Raw genomic sequence first — 11,548 nt, 5'->3', positions numbered from 1 at the left:
ACTTCTCAGCCCCGTAAGATTGAAGGTAACGTCTATAGTAGGGTTCATCATATGCACCAAGTTCGTACACTCTTTTTTAAGACACCCAGTAAGACCTTTTCATTCAACACCATTAATTCATGCATATCTTTCTTTTTATTTATTATTTAGCCTTAAAAAACACATATATCTGTATCCCAAATAACACATGAGTATGAAATTTATATTTTGGGGTACGTACGTGAAATAAGAATACATTATACCAACAGAAATGTATTATCCACACAATAAAATAATAGGTCAACATAGATTAAGAAACCTTATCATGTTAGTCATAGAATTAAAATAAATAAATTAATGTAAGCAGTACAATGAATAAATAGGCATAATAAACAATTGAAGAAATAACTACTGCAATTAAAACTCAAAACATATATAAACTAACATGTTACTTGCTTTATTGGCAACCTATACTTAATTAATTAAAAGACTGTAAATTAGTTAAATTTTTTATTTATTATCAGTTTAACTTCAATTTAACCATAACAAGAAAAATGGGTGAGAGATTCTTACCCTAAATCGGTGTCAAGAACAATGTCTTTTTCACTATTATTTCCGATGGTTCTTAGTTCTTGAATTTCTTGAGTTTTCATGCTAAGATCGAAATGTACGTTAAAATAGCGTGAAAATACGCAAGAAACAGCCAAAAAATGACAAAAAGCTTACCGGGGGGTCGGGTTGGAATTCCGGCGCGGCAGCACCACTGTGCTTTGACGTTTAGTCCTCCTTCTCCGACAGCTCCTCTATGGGTCAGACCGTTTTTGGCCAGTTTTCGTTAAAAATATGTTTAAATCATGGTTAGAAGGTGTTTATCAGCGAAAATAAGAGAAAAAATCGTAGCTTATCGGCAATTTCGGCCTTCCGGTGCGGTTGCTCAGCCGAGCTCTGTCGTTCTTCCTCGTGGATTGCAGTTGTTTTTTGTTATTCTGTATTGAAAATGTGTTAGGCAGCTAAAGGGTGGAGAAAAGGGAAGAACGAGAAGAAAAATCGCACTCACCACTGCATTTTGGGTCTCTGGTGCGGCAACACTGGTGCCTGGACTTCTCCTTCGGCCGTCCTTATTCTTCTTCTCCGGCGACCCAAAATGGACCCACGATCTGGGCCGTCCATTCGGGCCCACGTGGATCCTCATCAGTCGTCCAATCATGCTTATCAGGAAAATAAATTTGGATCGCTCGATCGAAGATGCGCAGGTCGTCCAATCACGCTTATCCGAAAAATCAATATGGACTGTTTGTCTTGTTACATGCATAATCTCAATGTTCAAAATTAATTAATTTAACTGGTAAAGTCACAAAATATATTCATTAATGGTTGAATTATTTATTTGTATTGAGATTAATATTTATATTTAAGAGATCAAAGATACGTTTAAATTAAAATATGTTCATGGGTAAAGCTAAATTGGATAAGTTTTATTGATAATAAACTAAGATACTGGTTTAATTCGATTTCACTTAACCGTTAATAGTTAAATTTTTGTTTTAAATTAATATACAGCTTTAGATAAAATTATAACTTTTGTTTAAATCTGACATAAAAATTATTTAAAATTAGTAAATATGATGTCACTAATATTTAGTTGGCATAAAATTATAAAATATAATATTCTTATTTATACTGGGACAAAATCAAGTCAAATTTTACGGCTGGTTTTGTAAATTGTGAATGAACTTATGTAAAAATTAAAAATATATAAGGTCTCAAAAATTATAAATCAAACTCTTGAACATAAGTAAATTAGCAATTGGTAAGTAAATTTATTTAAAATAAATAAAAATTTTTTATATAAAAAGTAATAATTGTTTAAAGAATAATTAAATTCGATTATAATCCCATCCAAAAACATAAAATCGTTCACTTAAATTTTCCCTACTATAAGTCATTATTTTATGAACACTTTCTTATGATCGTTTTTTTTTAATGAACACTTGCGAAATCCGATTTGTTAATTATTTCGGTTTACATGCGCTAATACGTCATAGATGTCGTAATTAGTCTCCACAGTGTCTGGGCCTCGCGCCTTTTGATTACTTTAATAAAAAAAATGTTCTTAAGAAATTAACAAAACGTACAGTAGGACCAAGCTCCACAAGTTGACACGTTGCTATGTTGGGCGCCTTTCTTTTTGACCTTTTTATAACGTTTTTTAAAATAAAAAAATACAAAATAGAACTGTCTTCTCATATAATCTAAAAAAATATATATATACACACCTTCGAAATTCTCAATAGCCACGGCAGGTCTACGTGGCAGGTTACTATTTGCTCAATGAGACAAATAACACTGCCTGTATTTTGTTGCGTGGTTATACTTAGTCTACGTGTTCAGTTAGTGTTTCGACACGTGTGAAGCTAGTTGGCGACAACCTTCTTCCCTCCGTTTTTCCGCGCCAGTTGGTTTGCCAAACGGCTAAAAACGTCTCAGCTTCTAGTTTTTGTTTTTACCGGTACAAAGTAGCAACGGGGCTGCTTGAGCGGCTCATCACTTTTCTTTAGTACATAATTTTAGGTTGTTTTTGAAGTAAATTCAAAAAATAATATTAAATCCAAATATAATTTAATTGATGAAATGTGTAGTTGTAAAAGTTTAGTGACTCATACAAATTTTCTCACATAAAAATATAGAAATATATAAAATTTACTTTTTTAAAACATAGTTAATTTAATCAATAAATAATATAAACATTATATCTGATAAAAATTAAATATATATAAATTTTATATGGAAATAGAATTATATATTCATAATATTTTGATAAAATTTTAGACATGTTAGGTCAATATAAAATTTCATGTCAACTTTTTTTTTTTCATAATTTTGGGTAAGAATTCAAGAATTTATAAATAAATTCTACATAAATTTTATATTTTTTCAAGAAAAATATATTATAAATTTATCAATACTGTAGATTTTATTTTAAATTCATATTTAAATCAACTATAAATATTATAAATTACTTTAAGATAATATAAAAATTCATATAAAATTTTGTATGAAGCTAAAAATGCATTTAAAAAAATCTATTAAATTAACTATATTTATTTTAGTACCATATTATAGTTAAAATAATTTTTTTATAAATATAATTAAAATGGTTTTTTTTGTGTACATACTTATGAAAACCAAACTTATACCTTAAATCAATTAATGATTTACACAATATATTGAGCATAAAATCAACAAATTTTTTTTTAAAGGGATATAATTAAATGTAAACACATGGTATATTAAATGCAATATTTACAAGTACAAGTTCACGGTGATCTCGTAATTTTATTTTGATATGTTATAAAAATAATTTATATTATGTTTAAAATTTATGAATTTTTAATTATATTAGAACAAACTATCTCAAAATATTTTTTTTTAAAAATATAAATTTAGATACATCATATATTTTCTAAAAATATAAATTATTATTTAACTATATGAAATTTTACATAAACAATAAATTGACATAAAAAAGTTACTATGTCCGAATTTGAAGCCGAGTAAAAAATTTGATTGGCTAAGCGATCGACTTCAAACAGTATTTTTTAATTGCCTGCTTGCTCCTATGAAGCAGTAGCTGCCCCCAAAGCACAAAAAACAATTACGAGAATTACGAAACCCTAGATATTCATCAACTTAATTAGACTTAACAGAACGCTAATCCAAAAAAGCTCATACTAAACCGACCATTAATTTATTCATTTTGATTACGTGCACAGATCAAGTGGGGGCATCATCCCCCACCCAATCTCTCCCCCTCCCCCACATTACCTTATTTAAATCCCCTTTCCTCCAGATATTTTTTCTCTCTCTTCCTCTCTCTCTTTTTCTACAACTTTCCTTGTTTTTTGCAGTACGAGACGATCTCACTCTCATACCAATCCATTTCTCAAATTTTCTCCGATTCTTGGTCGAAGGTTTATGTTTATTCCTTGTTGCGATGTTTGATTTGCTTTTCTAAATTTAGTCCTCTGTATCTTTTCTTGTTTACACTTGAAGCTGGAATCCATGGTATCAAGCTTCATACTGGTTAGTTTGTCGAAATTTCTCTTATGCATTTTATTAATTTCGTTGCGATTTGCCGTTCTCGTGTTTTTGTTTCTTTTCTTCTTATATTTTTGTTCGTGAACACGGTTTTGCTACTTTAATTTGAATCGGAATACGTTTGGCTGCCGAGAAACTGCAGCAACAGTAAATTGAAACGGGTTAAGAACCAACCTTACTTTTGTCTAGACATTGCAGTTCTCGGTTTTTTGTTGGTGAATAAGGAAAAGCTTTTACTATGTCTTTTGCTTATTTCATCGTGAAAATTTCTGACGGCATGTTTTGTTGAGGAAATGTTTGCAGATAACAGTTGCTAATTAATATTGGTTTCTATTCGAAGGGGTGCGCGTTCTTCTTACAGGTCGGAATTATGATTCTTTTTCGTATTTGTCAGTTCGTATCGTTTAAATGTCTGCTGTTTCTTTTTTCTAGAGTATGTAGTGCGATTTACTTTTTAATTAATATAGGATTTTTTTTTTCTCGTTGTTAGATGTATATACAGTTGTTTCTTAGACGCGTACCGTGTGGTGCTGCTTTTGTACAGTGTATTGAGGAGTTCACCTTTTTAACTTGTTAGATCACTGCATAGATGACTTTAGTTTTGAGCTGTTTATTGCCTTGTTAAAATGCTCTTGGATTTTATTTTTTACCATTCATGATAGACGCTTTTTGGCTACAGTTCCTGACTTTTATATCTTGCGAATTTACTTTTTCTCCAATACATTTCAATATTTTAGGGCTTATGTAATGCTGCAGGATTATCATTCTTATCATTTATTTGTTTGCTTCTGGTAATCTATACCTCTATTGATCAAAATCAGCATGGACAAACACATAAAATATTAGATCCCTACATTTATTTAGACAACTAAAATATATGAATTGACATGTTAATTTTTGCAGCTGCGGATAATTAGTTGTCAATTCATATATAAAGATCTGCAAGGAGATATTTGTTTTTTGGAATATGAAGGAGCAAATATACTTGTTGCTTGTGGAATTAATATGTGCAGTCCATTACCCTCTTTTATATATATATATATATATGTAGAACATTGCAACATTATAGATTCTATAGTCTCTATTATTTATTGGTTTTGTATCTTTGACATGTCTTCTATGTTGATTTTATAAAATGAGATTAAATTGATTATAGCATGTGAAGGATCCAACACTCTGGGTTCTTTATTCAAAAGATATGTAGTGGTCTTGTTATGGCATTTTGTTAAATATATCAGTCGTAACATTAACGATCAGATGGTATATCAAAGCAAAGCAACTTCAATTTCTTAAGGTCAATTAATACAAATATGTTAATATTTTGAGTTGGAGTTATTTGCGTCGCCTTCTTTATGGATGTTAGCTAAATGTTCAAGCTACATATATATTTTTTTCGACTGCTTGTTTGTTACTTTTAAGTAGTTGCATGTCGGTTGTCATCTGTGGATAATAGTTATAGATATAACCTCTCTTGGTGTCTGTATGTGTGGGACCACATATCTTTGTTTTCTTTCCTTTTACATCTAATAGCTAGTGGATGCTTTTGATGCATAAGCTTGGTCTAAATAGTTTTCCGGAATTCATTTGCTGATCCCCAGTTGGATGATTTTGTCTTTGTTTTTGCTGTTTTTGTTAATTGGTTCTCTATTATAGGAATGTAATCTCTAAATTTCCAATACAGAATGTCTGGTCTTTACGTATTGATTCATATTGGTTTGGTTAAGAAATCTTTTCGGAAAAGCATTATGATCTGTAACATGGGAGTATTTTTGTACTTGACAATGTAGGTGGAGAAAGTATCATATTTTACATTGGCTACACATACCTACTTTAAGTTTTATATTTGGTCTTTTATTGGTTGTTATCTTCTATTAATGTAAAGGGAGTGGTGATACCATTACATATTTCATTGGAGCATCAACTCGGAAAGCATATTTAAGTGTTTATGGGGTTTCTCCTTTGAATCATGAGTGCTTTTGTTCTCTTCTTTTCATGGATTTTCCAAAGAAAAAAGACGGCTATTTGCTGTTAAGAGGGATGTTTCTTGCTGGGTTATGGGTGCTATGGTTGGAGAAAAATGCTAGGATTTTAGGGACTATTTCTTTCTCTCCTTTCTTTCTTTGGTACAAGATAGCCATTTTTGGTGTCTCTTTGGGCTAAGGCAAATAGTCTCTTTAAGGCGAATTTCTTGTCTAGTTTACATGGGGACTGCTTTGCCGTTTTTTAATAATTCGGCTTATTTTGTTGTTTTGGCCTATTCTCCTTTTGTGTATTTGTATTTTTGAAGGATTACTAACTGATAGAAGACAAAGAAAACTTGAAGAACAAAACTTAAAGAAAATTTATTAAGAATCAAAGTTGAAATCTTAGATCTCAGTAATCAAATCAATATCTTAAAATTTGAATAACAATTATGAATTAATAACTAGTTAGGTACCTTATCTATATGTAAAAAATACAACCAAAATAGGAATTCTTAAGTCTATCTAGAAATTTGGAAGAGTAAGAAAATGAGCTTATTAATTGAAACAACTTATATATAAGAATAACTAAATAAGATCCCAACTAAATAGGAAATAATAAACTTATTCCATATATATATACTAATTTCTAAATGACCTAAATGTCTGAATAATACATAAATTTAACAATTATATAAATGTATCTTATTAGAAATTAATGCATTTTAAGATATTCATCTTCTGCATCACTAGTCCTACCCTCAAGTTCTTTTCTTCTCTTGCTTTCTAATAGTACTTTATTTTTCCATAATAGGAAATATATGAATAGATGAGGATATATATTAAAATTTTCTTTTCTTACCGAAAAAAATTATAGAAAGAGATGAAGCACGTCAACAGAGGATAACAATCCTCGAAAGAAATAAAAAGTGGAGAAAAAACAAAATAGACAAGTTTAAATTCAAATTACACTATGGCTTAATGTAGAAACAACCAAGAAGTACTCACATAGGCATTAGATGTTGTGCATGTGTTTTTATGTGTTTTTAATTAAGGCATTTACCTATAGTTCTGGTTGGTACTGCAGGTTTAATTGTCCGAAACTGAAAGTACATCTGGTAGTCAACCAATTCCAATTGAATGCTTGATAACCATCATTGCTGCTGCTATTCCTCTGTCCAAGGTCTCAGCTGAAAATTAAAATGGTATGTTACATAATGCTTACTTAGCATTTCCACTTTACCTTCATTGAAGATGCAAATACTTCTTTTTTCTTTCAGTTAGGGGCATGATATTCTGCATCTCAATTAACAGATAATGAGTAAATAAAATTGTAGAAGAATGGTCAAGTTGTGTTTCTCTTACGCATAACCATGATCTATTATTTTGTTTGGGGGAAAAATGAAAAATTTATTGTGTGTAGTATGAATTACCCCATAAATGTCCACACGTTACATCCACATTCCTATGCATCCCATTCATTTTTGTGCATTTACATGGAAAGAAGTTTCTTGTTCTACTTTTCATTTGCTTTGTGATCGATGAAGCACTAAATTTGCATCTTGTGTTTGTGGTTCTACAAAATTTTGCCAACATGTTCCCTGTTACTTGCTTGGTAGACAAATAAAGTGATATGTTTGTTGTAAGTCTGACCTATATGTAATATTGGCCATAAGAGCTGATTATTCTTCACCAATTTATCATAAGACTTGGAAAATAATTAGTTATTCGTTGCTTCTTTTCTTGAGGAGATTGTTCATTGCCTCCGTGCATTTTGAAAATATAGAACTTTTTCTTCATGTCCAACCTTCAAGCCTAATATTTTTCCAAGGGTTCACCTGAACCTTTTGTTCCTGTTTGTTATTCCTTTCTCTAGTAATTTCATCTTAGTCTAAAGGCCTTCCCTCACAATGATTTCGCGAGATTTCATTATGGCTGCAACAATCTCTAACCATGCCTTCATTTATTCACTTCCGATGGTATATATACATACCTTCTCTTATTCTACTCTTTTCCTCACTAATCAACCACAGTTTTCCGCAAGGTCATGTTAACTGACATCATCTCATGATGACCTTCTAAGTTTTCTGTCATAATTCCCTAGTAAACCCTACCACATGGGAACACGTTTTCTGGATCATGGTTCTTCAGATTCTGGGACAAGTCAGGTTGGACATATTTAGAATGTCTTTTTTAGCATGATTCATTCTGTGAACCCATCATGGTCCACTTTCGTGTTAATCATAGATCATATACTGGCATATTAAATGAGCTCCGAAACTAGAATCACATGATATGCACTGTTTATCAAATTAAACAGAGCAGCTTTTTACTAAATGATATATTAGTACCATTGAAATCTTAAGTTAAATGAAGAAAAAAGGGGGTTGAGCTCCTAGATGCATGGATATAATGTCATTTTGTATTCAGATTTATTTTTTTTTAGGAGTTATCTATGTGGAATTAAGTTAGAACAAAATTTTGAGCTCATGTTATTTCAATGGAGGTTCACTGAATTGGTTCTGAACTGTGGGCATTTAACTCTAAATTGCCAATAATTGCCTTTGAAGAAAAAGAAGATTGCATAATTCTAACTTGCCAATGCCCAAAGTTTGGTCTTGTATATTAGTTCCTTTTGGCGTGCTTAATAAATCCTTTAGAAAAGCCTTATGGCTAATTTGGGGTGACCAGAAGCTTTACCTTTAGGAATATTTGGGTATTAATACTTGACAACGGAGATGCAAACTGGCTGTGTTCATGTTATTACAGATCAAGCATCTTGAATCTCATTCATGTTCAAATCACATCTTCATCTTGGAGATATCTATGTGAAATATATAATCACAAGCAGGGGTGAAGGTAGGTGGTTTTACTCAGGCTGCAATGACCTGATAAAAGATAAACATTACTCTTAGGTTTAAATTTATTGTTGGTTTAGCTTGTTTTGCACCACTGAGCGTTAAAACTCTATAGATCGATGTTGATTTTGTCGCAAGTCATTACATGTCATATTTGATTACCAGTTAGATTCGGTGATAGCAATTCTGGAGATCTATTTTTAGTGAATATCATAGTTAAACATGCAGATATGATGATTTGATCGTTACCAAGTTACCTTGGGCTATATCTACATCATATACCGTTAATACACTAAGATATATACATACATATACATATATGATCATATTCCTCTTTTGTGAATCTCCTCTTTTCTTCCACTCTATTCCGAAGAGTAAATATCTTTTGTTGCTCCCATTCAACTTACGGTAGTGCAGCCAAATCATGAGTTCATACACCATAAGTGTAGTAACTTAAGGTGGAAAAAATGCATTTTTCTTTAGGTCTTATAAAGGCATTTAGGTATTTTCAGTGTGTGATTGTTATTATTGAGTACAACAGAAAGATGATTTGCTAATTGATGAATAAGCTTTGCAATAAGGCAAACTGTTTATAGTTTTGCATCTCTCCTTTTCCCATAATGTTTTTTACAGTAAAAGATAAAATAGATCTTAACAATGCACCAAGAAGGTTCCACCCTAGAAACAAATTAAGGAATTTACAGCTCAGTTAGAAAATTAATAAGGTCCTCAAGATTCTTCCCTTGTACTCAAAATGCCTCCTTGATTGGTGTTATCTTTATCGTCAGGACATGTGATAACTATTCAATAGGATCCAAGTTCCTGCAAGAAAATTTCACAATTGTTTTTTACAATTACAACAATAATTTTAAAATATAATTCTGTGATATTATTAAGATCAGAGGATTAACAAACTACTAATATTTGTTAGCATTTATAAATGATATTTTTAGTAGGATATTAATTATCGAAAACTATGACTAGTATTCCACTAAAAAAAATGTATATAAATGATATATTCTTTTTGTGAAAAAAATCATATAAATGATATTAGTTTAACTTACAAAATTTCAAAAGATGTATATTAATGAAATTAACTCAAGTCAAAACATCCGGACCTTGGCATCTTAGCCAGTGGTCATCACTCCTAGTAAAGGTCATCTGTGCTTGGTAAAGAAACATTTCAGAAGATTTATGTAAGTGACAATCAGCTAAAAGTTAAACATTTCAGAGTAATAAAAAACAATAGTGGTATTACATCAAGCTTGTGTGTTTTTCTTTTTCCTATTCCAAATATTTTTGGGGATCTTTTTAACTTGGAACAAATTCTTCCTAACCGAATATTGCAGCCAATAATAAGTACACATACTAACTTATCATTTACTAAAACCATAAACTTGATTGTAATAAACAAGAAGCATCTTGTTTCTTTTCAGCATTTTTGTTTCAGCAATTTAAAAGTATATTTTAGTTTTTTTTCTGAAGTTGTTAAGGTGGAAATTTTTTTGCGGAATGATATTTAACGATGTCAACTTCTGCTTATTGTCAAATTTGGAATAGGAAATTTCTTCAAGAGCTTGACACTAAAAACAAAAAGTGTTTTTAAGTAAATGTAGAAGTTATCTTTTATTTTTTCTTTGATAAAGATAAAATCAAGACCTGGAAATAGATGTTTTTGAGAGAAATTACTTCTGCCGTAAGAGGTAGAGAATATTTTCAATGAATATTTATTAACTTTTTGTTTCATTAGTTAATAAATTATATTTTTAAAATAAAAATTGGTTATTCATTATTTTGCATTTATTATAAATTATTTAAATAATATTTGTTTTAAAGTCTAATTATAATTATTTAAAATTAATATTATATTGAAAATTAATAAAGATAATTAAATGAAAATAAATATTTTAAAATAATTTAAATGATTAGAGTATTTTTTAAAAAATTATTTAAAAAATTATAGTAATCATTTTTATTACTTTAATATTTATAATTATTTTATAATATAATTAACTAAATATAATATTATATTTAATATTAAAAGCACTTTTTACAGTAAGTTTTACCAAACATTATACTGCTTTTCATCTTAAAACAACATTTACAAAAATCTATTTTCGGAATGCTTTTACCAACTTACAACACGATCACCACTCGCACCAAATAGGTCCACTTCCTACACCACGTATAGAGTCGACTTAGAATAGAGGTTAATCACTAATGCCTCCTTCCTCTTGCACACAAATGGAAAATGATGGTGTAAGGTCCTTTCCCCACATCATTCATCCTTCCAAAGCTTCAGCATCCTCCCAGGCATAACTTATGATGTAGGACAAATAGAATTGATCTATCTGATTAAGGATTTGAGAGTAAAAAAATTAGACGTCACACCCAAGATTTCTTAAACATCACATTTAAGAAGTTTTAAATATGATATTTAAAGGTTTGATTACATAATACAACTACAAAATTGAAAAACTCTCAAAATATTATTGAATACTTAAAAGAATAAAAAATAAAATTGCAAAATTATTTACAATAATCCGTAAGTAACTTTTCCTAACTAGAACTAATGTAGAAAATAATAATTTAGTAGAACTAAGAATATTAATCCTAATACAATAGAAAATAATATTAATAAGAATAAACTCT

At 30.0% G+C, this 11,548-nt stretch overlaps 1 long non-coding RNA gene across 28 annotated transcripts in view; it reads left to right on the top strand.

Annotated features, from left to right (window-relative positions):
- The first annotated feature begins 3,820 nt into the window (after positions 1 to 3,820).
- The window catches only part of LOC110807301 (uncharacterized), a 29,322-nt gene continuing 21,594 nt past the window's right edge, over positions 3,821 to 11,548 (top strand). For 6 of the 28 annotated variants that reach the window (XR_002538452.2, XR_002538458.2, XR_002538446.2 and 3 more), the window contains exons 1-3: positions 3,832 to 4,062; positions 4,381 to 4,438; positions 7,126 to 7,243. This is a non-coding gene — a long non-coding RNA (uncharacterized LOC110807301). Of the gene's footprint in view, positions 4,063 to 4,380; positions 4,439 to 7,125; positions 7,244 to 11,548 lie in introns of all 28 variants that reach the window. The other 22 variants (XR_015819661.1, XR_015819660.1, XR_002538445.2 and 19 more) reach the window with 9 other exon arrangements.

The sequence above is a fragment of the Carica papaya genome, chromosome 1, assembly GCF_054855325.1.
Source record: "Carica papaya isolate Zhongbai chromosome 1, ASM5485532v1, whole genome shotgun sequence".
Lineage (NCBI taxonomy): Eukaryota > Viridiplantae > Streptophyta > Magnoliopsida > Brassicales > Caricaceae > Carica > Carica papaya.
The sequence above is the reverse complement of the archived record's forward strand: the minus strand, read 5'-3'. Positions and strand labels throughout refer to the sequence as shown.